Source organism: Microcaecilia unicolor, chromosome 1 (assembly GCF_901765095.1).
Source record: "Microcaecilia unicolor chromosome 1, aMicUni1.1, whole genome shotgun sequence".
In the NCBI taxonomy this organism is placed as follows: domain Eukaryota; kingdom Metazoa; phylum Chordata; class Amphibia; order Gymnophiona; family Siphonopidae; genus Microcaecilia; species Microcaecilia unicolor.
Window position 1 is genome coordinate 466,934,732 of NC_044031.1, and position 17,217 is coordinate 466,951,948.

The window sequence follows — 17,217 nt, forward strand, 5'->3', positions numbered from 1 at the left end:
TATTCTCTTTCTTTAGGGTCCTTTTACTTAGGCGCACTGAAAAATGGCTTGCGGATGTGTAGGCACGGGTTTTGGGTGCACGCCAATCCATTTTTAGCGCGCCTGTAAAAAAGGCCTTTTTTGCCGAAAATGGACATACGGCCAAATCAAAATTGCCGCGCGTCCATTTTGAGTCTGAGACCTTACCGCCGCCAGCCATTGACCTGAGAGAATCTGAGAGGTAATGACCTACGTGCATCAAATGCTACTTGGCACGCGTCCGTTATGCACCCCTGAAAATAAAAAATATATTTTTCAGACACGCGTATTGGACATGCGCCAAAAATGAAATTACTGCAAGAGCCATGTGGTAGACGGGCGGTAACTCCATTTGGGCGCGCGTAGACACTTAACGCGGCTTAGTACAAGGGCCCCTTTGTGTCTGTATTTCTCTATGCAGCTTTTACACATATAACCACTGGCTAGAGTGTGGCATTTTCCCCTGCCCCTGATGCAGTGATTACAAAACTTGGTGTGGAGGAAGGTGCCATTCGAATAAAAACCACAGAAGTGCTCCAGATATATTTATTTATTTATTTGTAGTTTTTTTATACCCCGCTCTTTCCCACTCGATAGGAGGTTCAATGCGGCTAACAATGTTTGGTACAAAGTGTCACAGAGATAACATGGTTGTGTGGAGTAGGACAGGAGGGAGGGTGTATCGAGGTATTGGTAGTGTTAGTGGTGTGGATTAAGTTCGTGAGTTAAGTTGGGTCCTTTGGATAGGCTTGTTTGAAGAGGTAAGTTTTCAGCAGCTTTCAGAAGGGTTGGTTGTTCGGATGTGTCTTGGTATGGCGTTCCAGAGTTGGCTACCTTTAACGGAGAAGTTGGACTCGTAGTAGGTTTTGTATTTGAGACCTTTGCAATTGGGAAGGTGAAGATTGAGATATGTTTGAGAGGATTTGGATCCGTTCCTGGCTGGAAGGTCGATCAAATTTGTCATCTAACTTGGAGATTCTCCGTATGTGATACATTGGTTGCTTTTTAATAATTTGAAATGTACACATTTATACTGCTGATGATCTGAAATACAGTATTTCATGGGCACTTGAGCACACCTGGGGGCTCATTTTCCAAGCACTTAGATATTTATAAAGTTGCTTAGGTTACATATGTAACTTTATAAGTCTAAGTGCTGTGAAAATATGCCTTCAAGTGATGTTAATTAAGGGTTCCGATGATTACAATTTCAATCTAGCCTATACGAACAGCTCAAGTCAACTGTAGTAATGGCTGTATTTCTCAGTAAGAGTACCCCTCCTATTTACACTATATTGTTTTAAACAGGATTGTTATTTGATGGTTCACGGATATTGCAGGCAGTGGAAGAAGGGGGAAAGTCAGTTAACAAGGCAAATGAGTCACCAGTGCCGCAAAAGAATAAACTAGAAGTGGCAGAGAACATGTCCTAATGGTTTTTCACATACAGCTAAGTCCCTGAAGTTGTTGCTAATTCTTGGTAGTTCTATTCATTAGTAATGGTCTTATGGACAAAAGGTAAACAACAGAACAGTCCAGAAATGGAAGAGAATAGCATGGCACCCTGCCTGGAGTCATGAACAGATTACATCAGAGAAGGGGAAGCGAGATGAAAAGAGATGCAGGGAGCTGGAGGGAAGCATGAAGAGTGCAGAGTGTACCAGTCAGTCATGGCTTGAAACTGTGGAAACATTTGTTTACTAAATGTCCATGTTTAAACTTTGTGCACAATAGCCCTGGACCTGAAATTTTAAAAGAAAGTATGCCATGAGGTTCCTTGGATAATTAATTGCATATAGTATGCATTCAACGTTACACCTCCCTGAAACGACTTGTTCTTCCCTTCATATTGTTGGTAAGTCAGACAGGAACATTTTTTTCCTGGCAAAGAATCTGATAGAAATCTGGGCACCCACCAGCTAAGAATGACTGTGAAAAGCCTTTAGCCACCAACAAAGTCATGGACTTTAATAGTAGGCATAAAACCAGGTTTGTTTCCGTGATTTCATCTGTTCTGAATTTGGGGAAGAATATTTAATATAAGGGACTAATTTTATAACAAAGTACATGCATGGAGGTTGCTTATTTTAAAAGCACTATTTGTAACATGAATGTAGACTTGCTGACATATTCACATTCATTTGTTAATTATCACGAGGTCCTTTGGTTTATATTCTACCTATCACTTTTTTTACCAAAGGGAACAAAGTAAAGAGAGCAATCTTGCAGCACGTCCCTTAAATCTATTATATCCTTCAACAACTGTTTATTCTGTTGTACCTTTTTCTTTTTTCTATTTACCGAGCCTAAATGATGCCCAGTGTGGCTATTCCGCGAGGAATACATGCTCATTCTCTTTCTGCCCTTCAGAGCGCCTCCACTGTTCATTGGCCACCCACTATCACTGGTTCGGATTTTACCAATTATTTTTGCAATTCTTTTTTTACTTATTTTTCAACGTTGCTGATGTAAAAAAAACTTTTGGCTAGAAAAACAATCGGACTTACTATTCAACTGTTCCGTCTGCTTAGACTCACTCCCTTTTCAAATCTATTTCACCATTCCGTTAATTACTTATCCACTATTTCATTCACTTTTTCAGTATTGTCAGCTTTTGCAGTCCAAATTTACTTATCTTCTGTAGCTTAGCTTTCCAGCGCCCTTTTATACCAGTCTCTGGTACGGGTTGTATTACCCCCGTCCTCTTGTTCCGGTTCCAGTAAAACAATTCTTCCTGAAGCAGCAGTAGGTACTGCGAAACAAGACGTACTTGATGAAGAACAACTGAAGAAGAGTACCACGAGAGTTATTTTCAGAGAAATCAGCAGGAGTCAAAGTAGCAGAAGCCGTGGAAGTAGCAAAGCGAACAGATGGCGAAAAGGAAGTAAACGCAAGCCCGAACCAGAACAAGAGGACGGGGGTAATACCATACCGGAGACTGGCATAAAAGGGCGCAGGAGGGTGCTGGAGGGAAGTTTATTTTTATCTTTGGTGGTGCAAAGGGGAGAAAGATGGGGCCAATCTGACCATGGGGGCTCTACACCAGCCTCAGACCTGGTGGTAAGTTTCTGGTGTTCAAACCGTCATGCTAAACATTGGTGCACAGCCCTATATTGCTGCAGGGTAGATAATAGGCTCTTTAACATGCTCTGCACTGTCTACCACAGAAGTAAACTTCAGTGTAGACTGGATGGACCGAACAGGTCTTTATCTGCCATCATCTACTATGTTACTATGCATGCAGCAGCCATTAATGAGCAGGTAAACTGACCTAGATATGTCTCTCTGAAACTTTTCTGGTGCTGAATGTCCAAATTTATACTCAAAAATTCATTAAAGAGGCAATTCTACAACTGGAAACTTCCATTTAGGTGCCCTGAGGCCGTGTGGTAAGAACACGTAGTTTATAGAATTGCCCTTCACATTCCTAAATTTCGATGCATAAAAAGTGGATGGCAACAGGGAGTGGATATAGAACAGGGAAAAAAATGATTGTACATTCAGTACAGTCTCAAATTATCCAATGTAAATGGGACCAACCTGTTGTCAGGTAAGTGAAAAGTCAGATAATATGGAAAACAATGGCAACCCCTTTAAAAATGCACAGAGAACGTACTTTGTGCATAAAGAACAAGCATAAGCTATCTGTATTTAAAATACAGTGTTGTTTATTAACACTAACCAGCAGCATGTGAAGCCGGAAAACAGGAAGAGAACCTGTGCACTTCTTAACAGCAATGCAATGACATCACTGAGGAGTCTGTCAGATATGTTGGATGGTCGGATTAGCAAAGGTCAGATAATCAAGACTGTACTGTATGGAGTTTTATGAATGTTTGAGCTTTTGCACAGTGTGTGCAGGTCAGCTGCAGCTTCAGAATTCTGAGAGCAGGAATCTCAATGGCTGTACAGGAAAGGCTCTGAGGGTCAGGAAGAGAAGAAGGTTGGGCTAAGAGTAATGCGGGATGTCTGCATGTGCATGCGTGCTTTGAAAAATTGAGAATATTTTTAAAATGTCATATTTGGTTCAGATTTGAGAGAAATTTAAGTTCAAAGGAGGGGTGGTACTAACGCTGTGTAAGGAATATTTTCTAAGCTGAAGTTTAAGACAGGACTTGTAAATATTCTGATAGAAAGGTAATTTAAATATTGCTTAATACTGAATTCCTTGCAGAAAAGTGATTTTCAGAGAATTCAGACCAGTGAAGCTGTGTAAATTTTGGGACAATTCCTGAATTCTGGTACTTATATTTGAGAGTGATGTGAGGGATTTAGGACAGCATATTGCTGAAAGTTTTAAGAGGGATCTGTTTGTGAATCTGAAAAACATTGAGCAGAATTGTTAACCCATCCTGCCAGTGCCAGATCCTCTGCTTTTGTCACAAAGACTGGGTTTAAGCTTCTGGATTTTGACTTCAATCTGTTTAGAAACACTATAGAAGAAAAAGAGACATCAGTTTGAACTTTTGAGTTAAAACAACAACATTTTTCTCAGTGCTCTAACCTCTGAGAAAAGAGATATTTATGGGTTCTAGTGATTAATTTATGAACAGAGAACAGGGCTTTAAAAGAATTCTGTGAAATTAAAGGAATTGGCTTTTGTTAGATCAAGACCTTTATTGACATAAGTTTGGTCAGCTTAGATATAAGAAAGTAAAAACTGAATGTACTCTCAGAATCAAAAGGGGATCTCATAAAGTAGGTCAGCTTAAAGTTTTGATTGCTGTATGTGAGTGAAACTCTAAGAGAAGTATTTGCATTCTGGAAGAAGCCAGCCCAACTAGAAGAAAATAGAATGTGAGGGAAATAAGCAGAGCACAGGCAAAAGAAATCTAGAGCGGGATTTAAGAATTATTGTTTATTTCTAGTAGCCAGGTTTTCTCACAATCAAGGTATCCTGTCTTCCATAGGAACACAAAGATGCAGTACATAAGTATTGCCATACTGGGACAGACTGAAGGTCCATCAAGCCCAGCATCCTGTTTCCAACAGTGGCCAATCCAGGTCACAAGTACCTGGCAAGATCCCAAAACAGTACAATACATTTTGTGCTGCTTATCCTAGAAATAAGCAGTGGATTTTCCCAAGTCCATTTTAATAATGGGGTATGGAGTTTTCTTTTAGGAAGCTATCCAAACCTTTTTTTAAACCCTGCTAAGCTAACTGCTTTTACTACATTCTCTGGCAACTCTTCCAGAGTTTAATTACACGTTGAGTGAAGAAATATTTTCTTTGATTCGTTTTAAATTTACTACTTTGTAGCTTCATTGCATGCCCCCTACTCCTTTAGATTGTAAGCTCTCTTGAGCAGGGACTGTCCTTCCCCATGTTTTAACTTGTACAGCGCTGCGTAACCCTTGTAGCGCTATAGAAATGCTAAGTAGTAGTAGTAGTACTCCTAGTATTTTTAGAAAGAATAAACAATTGATTCACTTCTACCCGTTCGATTCCACTCTTTATTTTATAGACCTCTATCATATCTCCCCTCAGCCGTCTGTTCTCCAAGCTGAAGAGCCCAAGCTGCTTCAGCCTTTCCTCATAGGGAAGTCATCCCATCCCCTTTATCATTTTCATCACCCTTCTCTGTACCTTTTCTAATTCCACTATATCTTTTTTGAGATGCGGTGACCAGAACTGCACACAATATTCAAGGTGCGGTCGCACCATGGAGCGATACAAAGGCATTATAATGTCCTCATTTTTGTTTTCCATTCCTTTCCTAATAATACCTAACATTCTATTTGCTTTCTTAGCCACCACCACAACTGAGCAGAGGGTTTCAATGTATCATCAATGATGATGAGCTTGCTCTAAGGAAAGGGATGTTGTAGTGTGCCGCAGGGATCGGTCCTCGGGCTGGCCCTTTTTAACATCTTTGTGAGTGAGGGAGGTCTGGTAAGGTTTGTCTCTTTGCGATGATACCAAATTCTGTAGTGGGGTGGATGCCCCAGAGGGTGCGGATGGCATTAGGAAAGATCTAGTAAAGTTGGAAGACTGGTCTGAATCTGAAAATTGTCAACAAAGATTTAATGCTAAGAAATGTAGGGTCATGCACTTGGGTTACAATAATCCAAGGGAGCAGTACAGTATAGGGTTGGAGTGCTTCTGTGTATGGAAGAAGAGCAGGACTTTGGGATGGTTGTTTCCAAAGACTTTAAGGTGGCCAAGAAGGTAGAAAAGGCGACGGTCAAAACCAGAAGGATGCTTGGATGCATAAGGAGAGGGATGACCAGCAGAAAAAAAAAGAGGTGATAGCGCCTTTGTGTAAGTCTCTGGTGAGGCCCCATTTGGAGTACTGTATGCAATTCTGGAGATCTCACCTATGGAAATATATAAACAGGATGGAGTCAGTCCAGAGGGTGGCTACCAAATTGGTAAATGGTCTCTATCATAAAACATATGGAGACAGGCTCATGGAACTCAACGTGTATATGCTGGAAGAGAGGCAGGAGGGAGGGGATATGATAGAGATATTTAAATACCTCAGTGGCGTTAATACACGGGAGGTGAGCCTTTTTCAAAGAAGCATAGGCTGAAGTTAAGAGGAAATACCTGTAGGCTTAGGAAGAATCTAAGAAAATACTATTTCACAGAAAGGGTGGTGGAAGCATGGAATGACCTCCCGGTGGAGGTCATGGAAATGAAGACTGTATCGGAATTTAAGAAACATGGGACAGGCACATGGGATCCCTTAGGAAAAGGAGGAGCTAGTGCTTATTGAGGAAGGGCAGACTGGATGGGTCATTTGACCCTTATCCTCTGTCATGATTCTATGTTTCTGTGATGAAACCTAGATCCCTTTCCTGGTCAGCGACTCCTAATGTGGAACCTTGCATTATGTATCTATAGTTCAGGTTCCTCTTTCCCACATGCATCACTTTGCACTTGCTCAAATTAAACATCATCTGCCATTTGGATGTCCGGTCTCCCAGTCTCATAAGGTCCTCTTGTAATTTTTCACAATCCTCTTGCGATTTAACAATTTTGAATAACTTTGTGTTGCCAACAAATTTGATTACCTCACTAGTTACTCCCATCTCTAAATCATTTATAAATATGTTTAAAAAGCAACGGTCCCAGCACAGACCCTGGGGAACCCCACTATCTACCCTTCTCCATTGAAAATACTGTCCATTTAACCCTTCTTTCTGTTTTCTATCTTTTAACCAGCTTTCATTCCACAATAGTACATTGCCTCCTATCCCATGACTCCAATTTCCTCTGAAGTCTTTCATGAGGTACTTTGTCAAATACTCAGGAGACAGCAAAGGTGACTCAATGAAACGATGATACTGTGTGGTCTAGACAGTTTATTGATCAGCAATAGTGACTCGACACAGCCATGTTTTGGCCCACTGGCCTGCCTCAGGAATCTATGCATAAGAACATTAAAATCACATAAATAAATAAATGGAAAAATAAAATATACATCAAAATGACTCAATATAGTAAAAAAACATGTATAAATGCTAAAAATTCAATAAAGCTACATTCAGATTCATAATACTGTCAACATATAGTGCAAATTAACATCAAAAATGGATATATATAATTAAAAAATATAGTGAAATGATGGATTAAACAGACAACATATTATTTAAAACATTGTAAAAACTTACAAATTAAATGAAAAGAAACAGAAATAGACTGTACTATTACACAATAAAAATACCAAGATTATATAATAAAATAATTGATGAAAAAAAAAAGAACCACAAATTTAGAAACTTTGGTGTACCTTTCGATAGTATGTGGCTGGGTCTATTGGTGTCACTTCCTGAAGTATTTATTGCCTGATCTACAAATAAAACATTCATCAAATGTAATTCCAACGTAAAACGGGTTAACAATGTAAAAAAATGTGTTTGAATGTAAATATCACCGCAAAAGGAGAGAACACTAAAAAAGAACATGTTGGTGTAAGAACATTGGAACCATTGTTATTGAACTGTACAAAAGTCCTGGAAAGTTAAATTGAAGTATGGTACAGGAGACCCCGATACAGAGGCTCCAGATTAAAGGAGAGAAAGAGATGCCTGTTGTACAAGGAAGGCTGGAGACGAGAGAAGCAGTGTTTGAGTTTAGCCTGCTAGGCAGGGGCCTAGGCAATTGAAATTAAATGAGACAGAAACTGCTTGGTGTTAAAATCTTGCTCCTGTGAAGTAACAAGCTGAAAACTAGAGAAATAAATATTTTATTTTATGGTTGCACCTTTTTGTCTGGCTGTATTATTGTACCGGCCGTGCCCAACCCCCGCTTGGGGCCTCACAGTCAGTATTAGAATAACTGAAATCAGAGCTCCAGCATAGAAATCAGCTGCCAGTCCTCTAGTTCTACCGCCTTAACATCTCCGGAAAAGGTTCGTTTGCAGATTAATACCTTTCAAATATTTGATAGTTGTTTAGAGATGATATTCACTCTGCGATCACATTGTATTTAAATAAATAATTGCCTGGGACTAAGTTTTTTGAATTATATACGTCCCTGCATAAAAAAAAATGTGTCCGTTTATTGCTTTTACTTAATGGCACCTGGGCTACTTATATCTTTATTCCAGACTCTCTATTGAGATGCTCTAACTTCCCTATTTTGATAGCATTCTTGAAAGATACGTCAGTCTAAACCATGTGCTCCTGACTGATTGTTGGTTTTCCCCCTCTAAATTAAAAGCTGCTCTAATTTCTTTTCAAAGGTTAACACCCCCTCCCCCCAGTTCCTCCCTGGTTAAGGTGGAGTCCATCCCTTTGTAGAAGGCTCTTTCTTTCCCCACAATGTTGCCCAGTTCCTAACAAACCTAAATTCCTCTCCCCTGCATCATTGTCTCATCCACACATTGAGACTCTGGAACTCTGCCTGTTTCTGGGGTCCAGAGCATAAACCCCCAGATCCTATATAGTGTAACATAAGTTGCACGCACAAATCCAGTCGTATTCTGGATTTGAGTATGCATCTTAATTACTTAACAAGCCAATCAGCACTCATAATTGCCAGTTAAGCAATTATTGACACTAATTTCCATTAATTATTTACACATAGAACTGTCTAAGCGTATTCTATAATGTGATCCACGTAAATTGTAAGTCACATAGTTGAAAAGGGGGCATTGCCATGGGCGTGGAATGGGTGGGTTGTGGGCATCTCTAAAATCTGTGCGTGTTGCTATAGAATACACCCAGTCTGCACGTAATTTAGGCGTCGGCATTTGCACCAAGTTTTACTTGGTGTAATAGCCTGTGACTAAATGTAGTCTTGCAGATGGGCACTCGGAATATTCTATAAACCACACAGAAATTAGGCTTATTATATAAAGTATGCTAAATTTAGGAATATTTCATTTTGGCACTGATTTTTTTTAGGCATGATATGTAGACTCTAGTCCAAAATGGGGATGAGAATGCTACCTGGAAGTTCTGGATTTCATCTTTCTAACCAAAATCCTAAATTTGGCTTCCAAAACCATTTTCCTGCAGTTTAAATAAGAGAACAATTAGTCTAAGATAGTGACATATTATCTCAAGAATACTAGCTTGGCAGAGTAGCAGTAGTCAAATGAGATTTGAGATTCTAGAAAATGTACGCCCTAGAAGAGAAGAGAAGAGAGGTGACTGGGATATAATACAGATATTAAAATACCTCCAAGCTATAAATAGTGCACTAGAAGCAAACCTTTTTCAGTGAAAAAGATAAGTTTATTGATTGAGATTTATTAATCACCTTTATGAAGAGATATTCACCCAAGATGGTGTACAGCAGGTACAGTTTAATATAAAACTTACAATCTTGTTAACAGCATAACAATAGTAAAATGAACAAATATAATCATAGTAACATAGTAAGCGACGGCAGATAAAGACATGAATGGTCCATCCAGTCTGCCCAACAGTCACATTCAGTATCAATTCAAGATTAAATCAACAATGAACGTGATATTATATACATGGTCTTTCTTTGGTGTTTCTGGGACATAGACCGTAGAAGTCTGCCCGGCTCTTTTCACATGTTCCAACTACTGGGGTTGCTCACTCCAGCCTATCCAAATCTGTTTTGTCATTTGCGGGACACAGACTGCCCAGTACTGCCCTCTCATTCCAAATTACTGGAGTTTCCGTCAAAACTTTCTCCAACCCATCCTTAAGGTTATCAATAGAAATCAAACAAAATAAAACATGGAAAAGAAAATAAGATGATACCTTTTTTATTGGACATAACTTAATACATTTCTTGATTAGCTTTCGAAGGTTGCCCTTCTTCCTCAGATCGGAAATAAGCAAATGTGCTAGCTGACAGTGTTTATAAGTGAAAACATTCAAGCATTACTATGACAGTTTGACAGGGTGGGAGGAGGGGGGTGGGTAGGAAGTATGCATGGGGACATCAAAGCTTATCATTGATATTCTAACAGGGTGGGTGTGGATAGGTGAGGGGAGGGTGATCAACAGAGACATACAGCTTTATGGTTTATAATGGGCTAGGAACCCCAGATCCTTGTTAAGTCCTTTCTGTTGGGTGTTAAAATATTCAATCATTCTGACTTCAAAGGTCCTACAACCGGATTGCTATATACGGGACTCAGACTGTACAAGCCAACCCAGCACCAGTCTTAGTTTTTACAGCCAGAGTTGCCATCTAAGCACCACTTGACATGCAAACACATATGCAACCCTTTAAGTTTTGTTTTTTATACCATTCATTTTCTAATTAGAGATCCTCTGTGTTCATCCCACACCTTTTTGAATTCTGCCACAGGTTTTTTTTCTCCACCACCTCCCTTGGGAGGGCATTCCAGGCATCAACCACCCTCTCCATGAAAAAGAATTTTCTAACGTTACTCCTAAGTCTACCACCTCTACTTTTACCATTTTCCCTTCTCTGGAAAATATTTGTTTCTATATTAATAGCTTTAAAGTATTTAAATGTCTGTATCATATCTCCCCGTCCCTCCTCTCCTCTAGGGTATACATATTATTATTAGCATTTGTATAGCGCTACCAGACGCACGCAGCACTGAACACCTGACATAGAGAGACAGTCCCTGCTCAATAGAGCTTACAATCTAAAAATAATACAGACAGACAAGACAATAAGGGGAGGGAAGTACTGGGTGAGAAGGAGCAAGGGGGAGGCAAATGAGTAATGGCTAGGAGCCAAAAGCAGCAGTGAAAAGGTGGGTTTTCAGCATAGATTTGAAAACAGATAGAGATGGAGCTTGACGTACAGGCCACAACAAAAAAAAGGAGGTGAAAACCCTCACGATACCGTGAGATATGAAACAAAAAAGTGAGGAAAATGAATGAGGATACCAAAAAATGCATTATTATATAAAAAACGACCCGACACAGCAGTTGGCAATTGTACACACGTTCCTTCAGGAGAGACGCAGAACAGGCTTGTTCCTGGTATTGACATTTTATATTTCTTGGAAGAGAGGAGACCAAAGAAGCTTTCGTTGTAGCACATTTTCAACTGTACATTTTACACCATACCATCTGAGGTTGTTCGAGACCCCTGACGCAGGCCTTTGGGCCGAAACACTTAAGTGTCGGGTCGCTTTTTATATAATAAAGCATTTTTTTGAATCCTCATTCATTTTCCTCACTTTTTTGTTTCATAGCTAGACGTACAGGCTCAGGAAGTCTATTCCAGGCATAAGGTGCTGCGAGGGAAAAGGAACGAAGCCTGGAGTTAGCAGTGGAGGAGAAGGGGGATGACAAGAGAGATTTGTCCAGCGAGCGGAGGTCACGGGAAGGAATGTAGGGAGAGATGAGAGTGGAGAGGTAATGGGGGGCAGCAGAATGGATGCATTTAAAGGTAAGTAATAGAAGTTTGAACTGTATACAGAGGCGGACAGGGAGCCAGTGAAGTGACTTGAGGAGTGGGCTAGTGTGGGTATAACAATTCTGCTGTGCTGCAGAATTTTGGACAGACTGGAGAGGAGAGAGATGACATATTCAGGTCTTCCAGTCTTTTCTCATACGTCTTTTGGCGCAAGCCCCATATAATTTTTGTCGCCTTCCTCTGGACCACTTTGAGTCTTCTTACATCTATAGCAAGATATGGCCTCCAAACTGAACACAATATTCCAGGTGGGGCCTCACAAACAACTTGTACAGGGGCATCAACACTTCCTTTCTTTTGCTGGTTACACTTCTCCCTATACAACCTAACATCCTTCTGGCTACGGCTACCACCTTGTCATATTGTTTCATCGCCTTCAGATCCTCAGATACTATTTCTCCAAGATCCCTCTCCCTGTCTGTGCATATCAGCCTCTCACCACCTAACACATACGTCTGCCTTGGATTTCCTCTTCCTAGGTGCATCACTTTGCACTTTGCATTGAATTTTATTTGCCAAACATTAGAACATTCTTCTAACTTTTGCAGATTCTTTTTCATGTTTTCCACTCCCTCCAGGGAGTCTACTCTGTTACAAATCTTGGTATTATCCTCAAAAAGGCAATCCTTACCTTCTAACCCTTCAGCAATGTTGCTCACAAATATATTGAACAGAATCAGCTCCAGCACTGATCTTTGAGACGCTCCACTACTCACCTTCCTCCAAGTGAATTCTTTTAACCACCACCCTCTGGCGTCTGTCTGTCTGTCAACCAGCTCGTAATCCACTTCACCACTTTGGGTCCTAACTTCAGCTTAAGTTTATTCAAGAGCCTCCTATTGTTAATAATTTGCGTATTCCCCCACCTATTCTGACCTCATCCTCCCCCAGACTGCTCTTACACAGTCCAGGAATTAACGGACTCCATAATCAGAAGGACTCGCTGGGATATAAGAAGATAGTTTATTTCAATCTTACCAATAGCAATACAGGCAAATCAGGTATTCGTATTGTTTGAACAGCAGTCCACGTCACGTCTGTCACCCTCCTTCTCTTGTAGCCTTCCTTCTGTTGTAATACCCTTCTGACTCCCATTTTTATACTATTCTCACCCTATTCATTTCAATGGACCCTAGCTTTGTCACCAGGGTTCTTGGACCTTATCAGTTGATCGAAATGACTTCACATACTATCAAGCTCTAAGTATAAACAAGATATGCTCAGAGCGCATCTTATTAGATGACTTTGCATTTTCCCCAAACTTTCCCTAGCCTCCTCCTTTGGATGTTCTCACCCGGGGTGCAGCTGACCCAGTACTATCTCTACATAACCATGGCAATCTTGCTCATGATGTCTTGTAGGTGCCAGTCTCAGGATTGTTTATAGAGTAGATTGCCCCCACCCTTGCCAGCTCTCAATTACCTCATCTCAGCAATTGCCACAGTGAAATGTAACTGTGTCAATGCTAGCTCTCTTTTGTATCAGAGATGATTTTGATTTTAAGAAGCCTAGCTCTTATTATGAGCTATTGGCCTGTATTTTACTGAGAGCAAGGGCTAGCATAACTCTTCACTATGAGGAACTGTGTCAAAGGCTTTGCTGAAATCTAACTAGATTACATCTAGCGCATGTCCTCGATCCAGTTCTCTAGTAACCCAGTCAAAGAATTCAATCAGATTCATTTGGCACAATTTACCTTTGGATCTTGTAACCTATTGGATTCGAGGAAATTTTACTATCCTTTCCTTCAGCATCGCTTCCATTACTTTTCCAATCATTGATGTCAGGTTCACTGGCCTGTAGTTTCTAGCTTCTTCTCTATCACCACTTTTGTAAAGAAGGACCACATTTGCTCTTCACAAGTCCCAAAAATCCTTTCCTGTCTCCAAGGATTTATTAAACAAATCTTTAAGAGGACCCACCAGAACCTCTCTGAGCTCCCTCAATATCCTGGGATTAATCCCGTTCGGTCCCACGACTTTGTCCACCTTCAAATTTTCAAGTTGTTCATAAACACTTTCTTCTGAGAACGGTACTATATCTGCTTCATTCTCATATGTACCTTTCCCAGTCAATTGTGGTCCTGCTCCAGGATTTTCTTCCATGAACACAGAGCAGAAGTACTTGCTTAGCACATTTGCTTTTTCCTCATCCTTATCCACATAGCGGTTCACAGCATCTTTCAGTCTCACAATTCCATTTTAGTCTTGAAATCTAATAATAGGATTACCATGAAACAAGATCAAAAATATACACATGTAACAGCAGTGAAATTCAAATAACAGAGATATAATACAATATCAGGATAATACTAAAGAAACATCTAATAATATTTTAGAACAAAAAGTCATGATATGAGGCTTTCCAAGGGAACAGACTCAGGAATAACATTAGGAAGTATTTCTTCAGCAAGAGATGGTACTAGCTGTGTAGAATGACCTCTCATTGGCATGACAGTCCAAAACAGTAACATAGTCAAAGAAGATATGGAATCAATGCAGAGGAACCTTAGCTACAAAAGGATGGAGGGAAAGACAGAGATCGCCTGAAGCATAAGGAAAAATAACAGAAATTACGTTGTGTAGACCAGATGGGCTTTGTCATATTCTGTATTTTTGTGGTTCTCTGCGAATGGAACTAATAATTATCTTCATTTACAGTAGATGGCGAAAGTAGTTTAAAAATTTGGTAGATGTTTCACGTGAAAGAACTCTCATTCTTCCAATATTAGAACTGACTATTCGTTTCTGGTTTCAGTAGTGTTGGTTTATATTTCGTTACAATAAAGTATTGAGTTGGCATTTTCTGATATTTCAAGAGAAATAGAAAGAATACCTAAGACATATAAATGGCTAACTCAGCAATAGAAATGAGCTTAGGATATTGTAGAAACTCATTATCCAAGCATATTAACCTTCTAGTGGTGAAACAAGTTTCAAGTATAAATATCAAGTGCAGTGGTAAAGTACTGCTCCGATTTTCCATCTGTAGATTTTGCAAAATGAAACTGGTGTGCTGGAAATGGTTCAGATCTGAGGCATGGAGATACTCTAGCCATGCAGTTGCTGATAATGTGCCAAAATGATAAATAAATAAATAAATAAATAAATAAATAAATAAATAAATAAAAAGCATGGTGTAGAGCAGTAGTTCCCAAACTTGTCCCAATGAATATTCATATTAACCAACAATAATTATTGTACCAATATAAATCTTTATTTATCAAAAGTTGTTTTTTATTTTATTTTTCGTTTTTATACATAGTAAACAAGTATATACTTGTAAAGAAAAATCCACTATTACAATTAAATCTAAAGATATTACTCATAACACAAATTAAGTATTATAGCTTCATTTAAAAGTCCACAACAGGAGTCCAAGATTCCTAAATAGGAGAAAACAGGTAATAAACTTTATAAATCAAATTTTGAGATACAGACGAGTTTCTATTCGACTTTACTTAACTAGGAGCTCTCTTAGATGTTAAAAAAAGATGACAATTGGTCAGGATCAAAATTAACATATTGCACGGCTTTATAGGAGATTAAACATTTACAAGGATATTTAAGGTAAAAAGTTGCACCAAGTTGAAGTTATTTATCAAAAGTTTTAAATATTTCTATAAAACATTTTTATCACAATTCACACAATCAGTCACATTTTCCTCTTTCAGTCACTACCCCATTCACATTCCTTCTTCCTCAACATTCACCCCTCCATGTCTCCACAACGTTAAGTACTATTTTCTAAGACATTCAACTACTTGTTCTGTAATGATGTTATGTACTATACAGTAGTGCTATGAATATTCATGAGAGAGATTTGAATGCAGTGGAGGCAATGCATGCAAATCTCTCTCATGAATATTCATTGTGGATATCCTGAAAACTTGACTGACTGGGGAACCCCCAGGATACATTTGGGAACCACTGGTGTAGAGGAAAGAATAAATAATGGAGTGTGCACATCTTTGTGCAGTAGATGCTTCAGAAAATTGTAGGCCTTCAGCCTTAACCAAAACCTATGGACGTATTAGAACCTATTTCGCCCAAGATCCCTGAAAAAGACCTATGTCTGGAAAAAAAAAACCTTCATTCTTATGTTTTTATGGAAGACTGAGCTATCAGAGTCTTACTTTCTTAGTAACATAGTAGCATAGTAAATGGTGACAGATGGAGACCAATTTGTCCCGTCTAGCTTGCCCAGCTGAGATTCATCAACTCTAACTTCCTTCTATTTATGAGTATTCTTTTTTTCTAACAGGAAAATGATTTCTGCTTTTCATTTGATTGCTTCCTACAGAATTTGGCCATGTAAGTATTTTGGAGCATAACTGAGGCATGATGGTGCCTAAAGTGTAAACAGTTTCCTGCCCTTCAGTTCAGCTGACATCATGCATGGAGCATGCTTACTTTGCTGCCTCTGCCCAATTTTGCATACTAACAAAGTCATTAGGACTGCATATCAAGACAGTGAGAATGAGCATCCTGCATATTGTAATGTGGTTGATACTTCCTCTGTTTTTTTTTAACTCTTTTTATTCAAAAGTGGTCACAGCAGAACAGCACAATCGGTCGGAACAATAGTAAATCACAACAACACAGGAAAAGAGTAAAACCTATGAACTCCAATAAACAAGTGGTAACTGTGAACACTTCTATTTTCAGATCAATAACCCACAAACCCACAAAACTGACCCTCATCCCCCCCAGCCTCCCCTCCCCCGCTCTGTGTCTGCAGACCTCCAAGATACAAACACCTGAAAATGCTTCCATAGAGTACAAAAGGCCATTGCAACCCCCTGAGTCTTGTGGGAACAATGCATACACTCGCAAGTAGCCGTCTGTAACATTCAAGCGTTCCATTGTTACGCTGAGGCTCTTGCACCTCTTGTTCCACTAATTCTGCATCCAAACCCAATAGTAGCTCTTTGTAAGACCACTCACATGGCAACCCCAACACACAGGACAGGCTCTTGCGCACCCCCGTCCAGAACAACCCAAGATGAAGGCATTCTAAGAAATGGTGAACCAAAGTTCCCTGGCTAGTCCCACATCTAGTACACAGGTTATCTCCCCAAATACCCAAGGCCTTTCCTTTGCACTTGGTAATATAGGCATTGTGTAGAGGCTTAAATTGGAGTTCATGAAGGCTGACATTGGACGTAATATGAAAAGTGAAAACAAAACAGAGAGAAAGCTCTCTCTCCATCACCTCCTCCTACAACTGAGCGCTCCAGAAGCCCAGCAGACTGGCAAGGAATGGTGACAGCCATCACTCCCTGCCCATTGCATACCATACTGCTAGTTTGTTGTGAGATGGTGGCGAGCACTAAAGGAGGGATAGCCCTGGCCAGGCCACCTC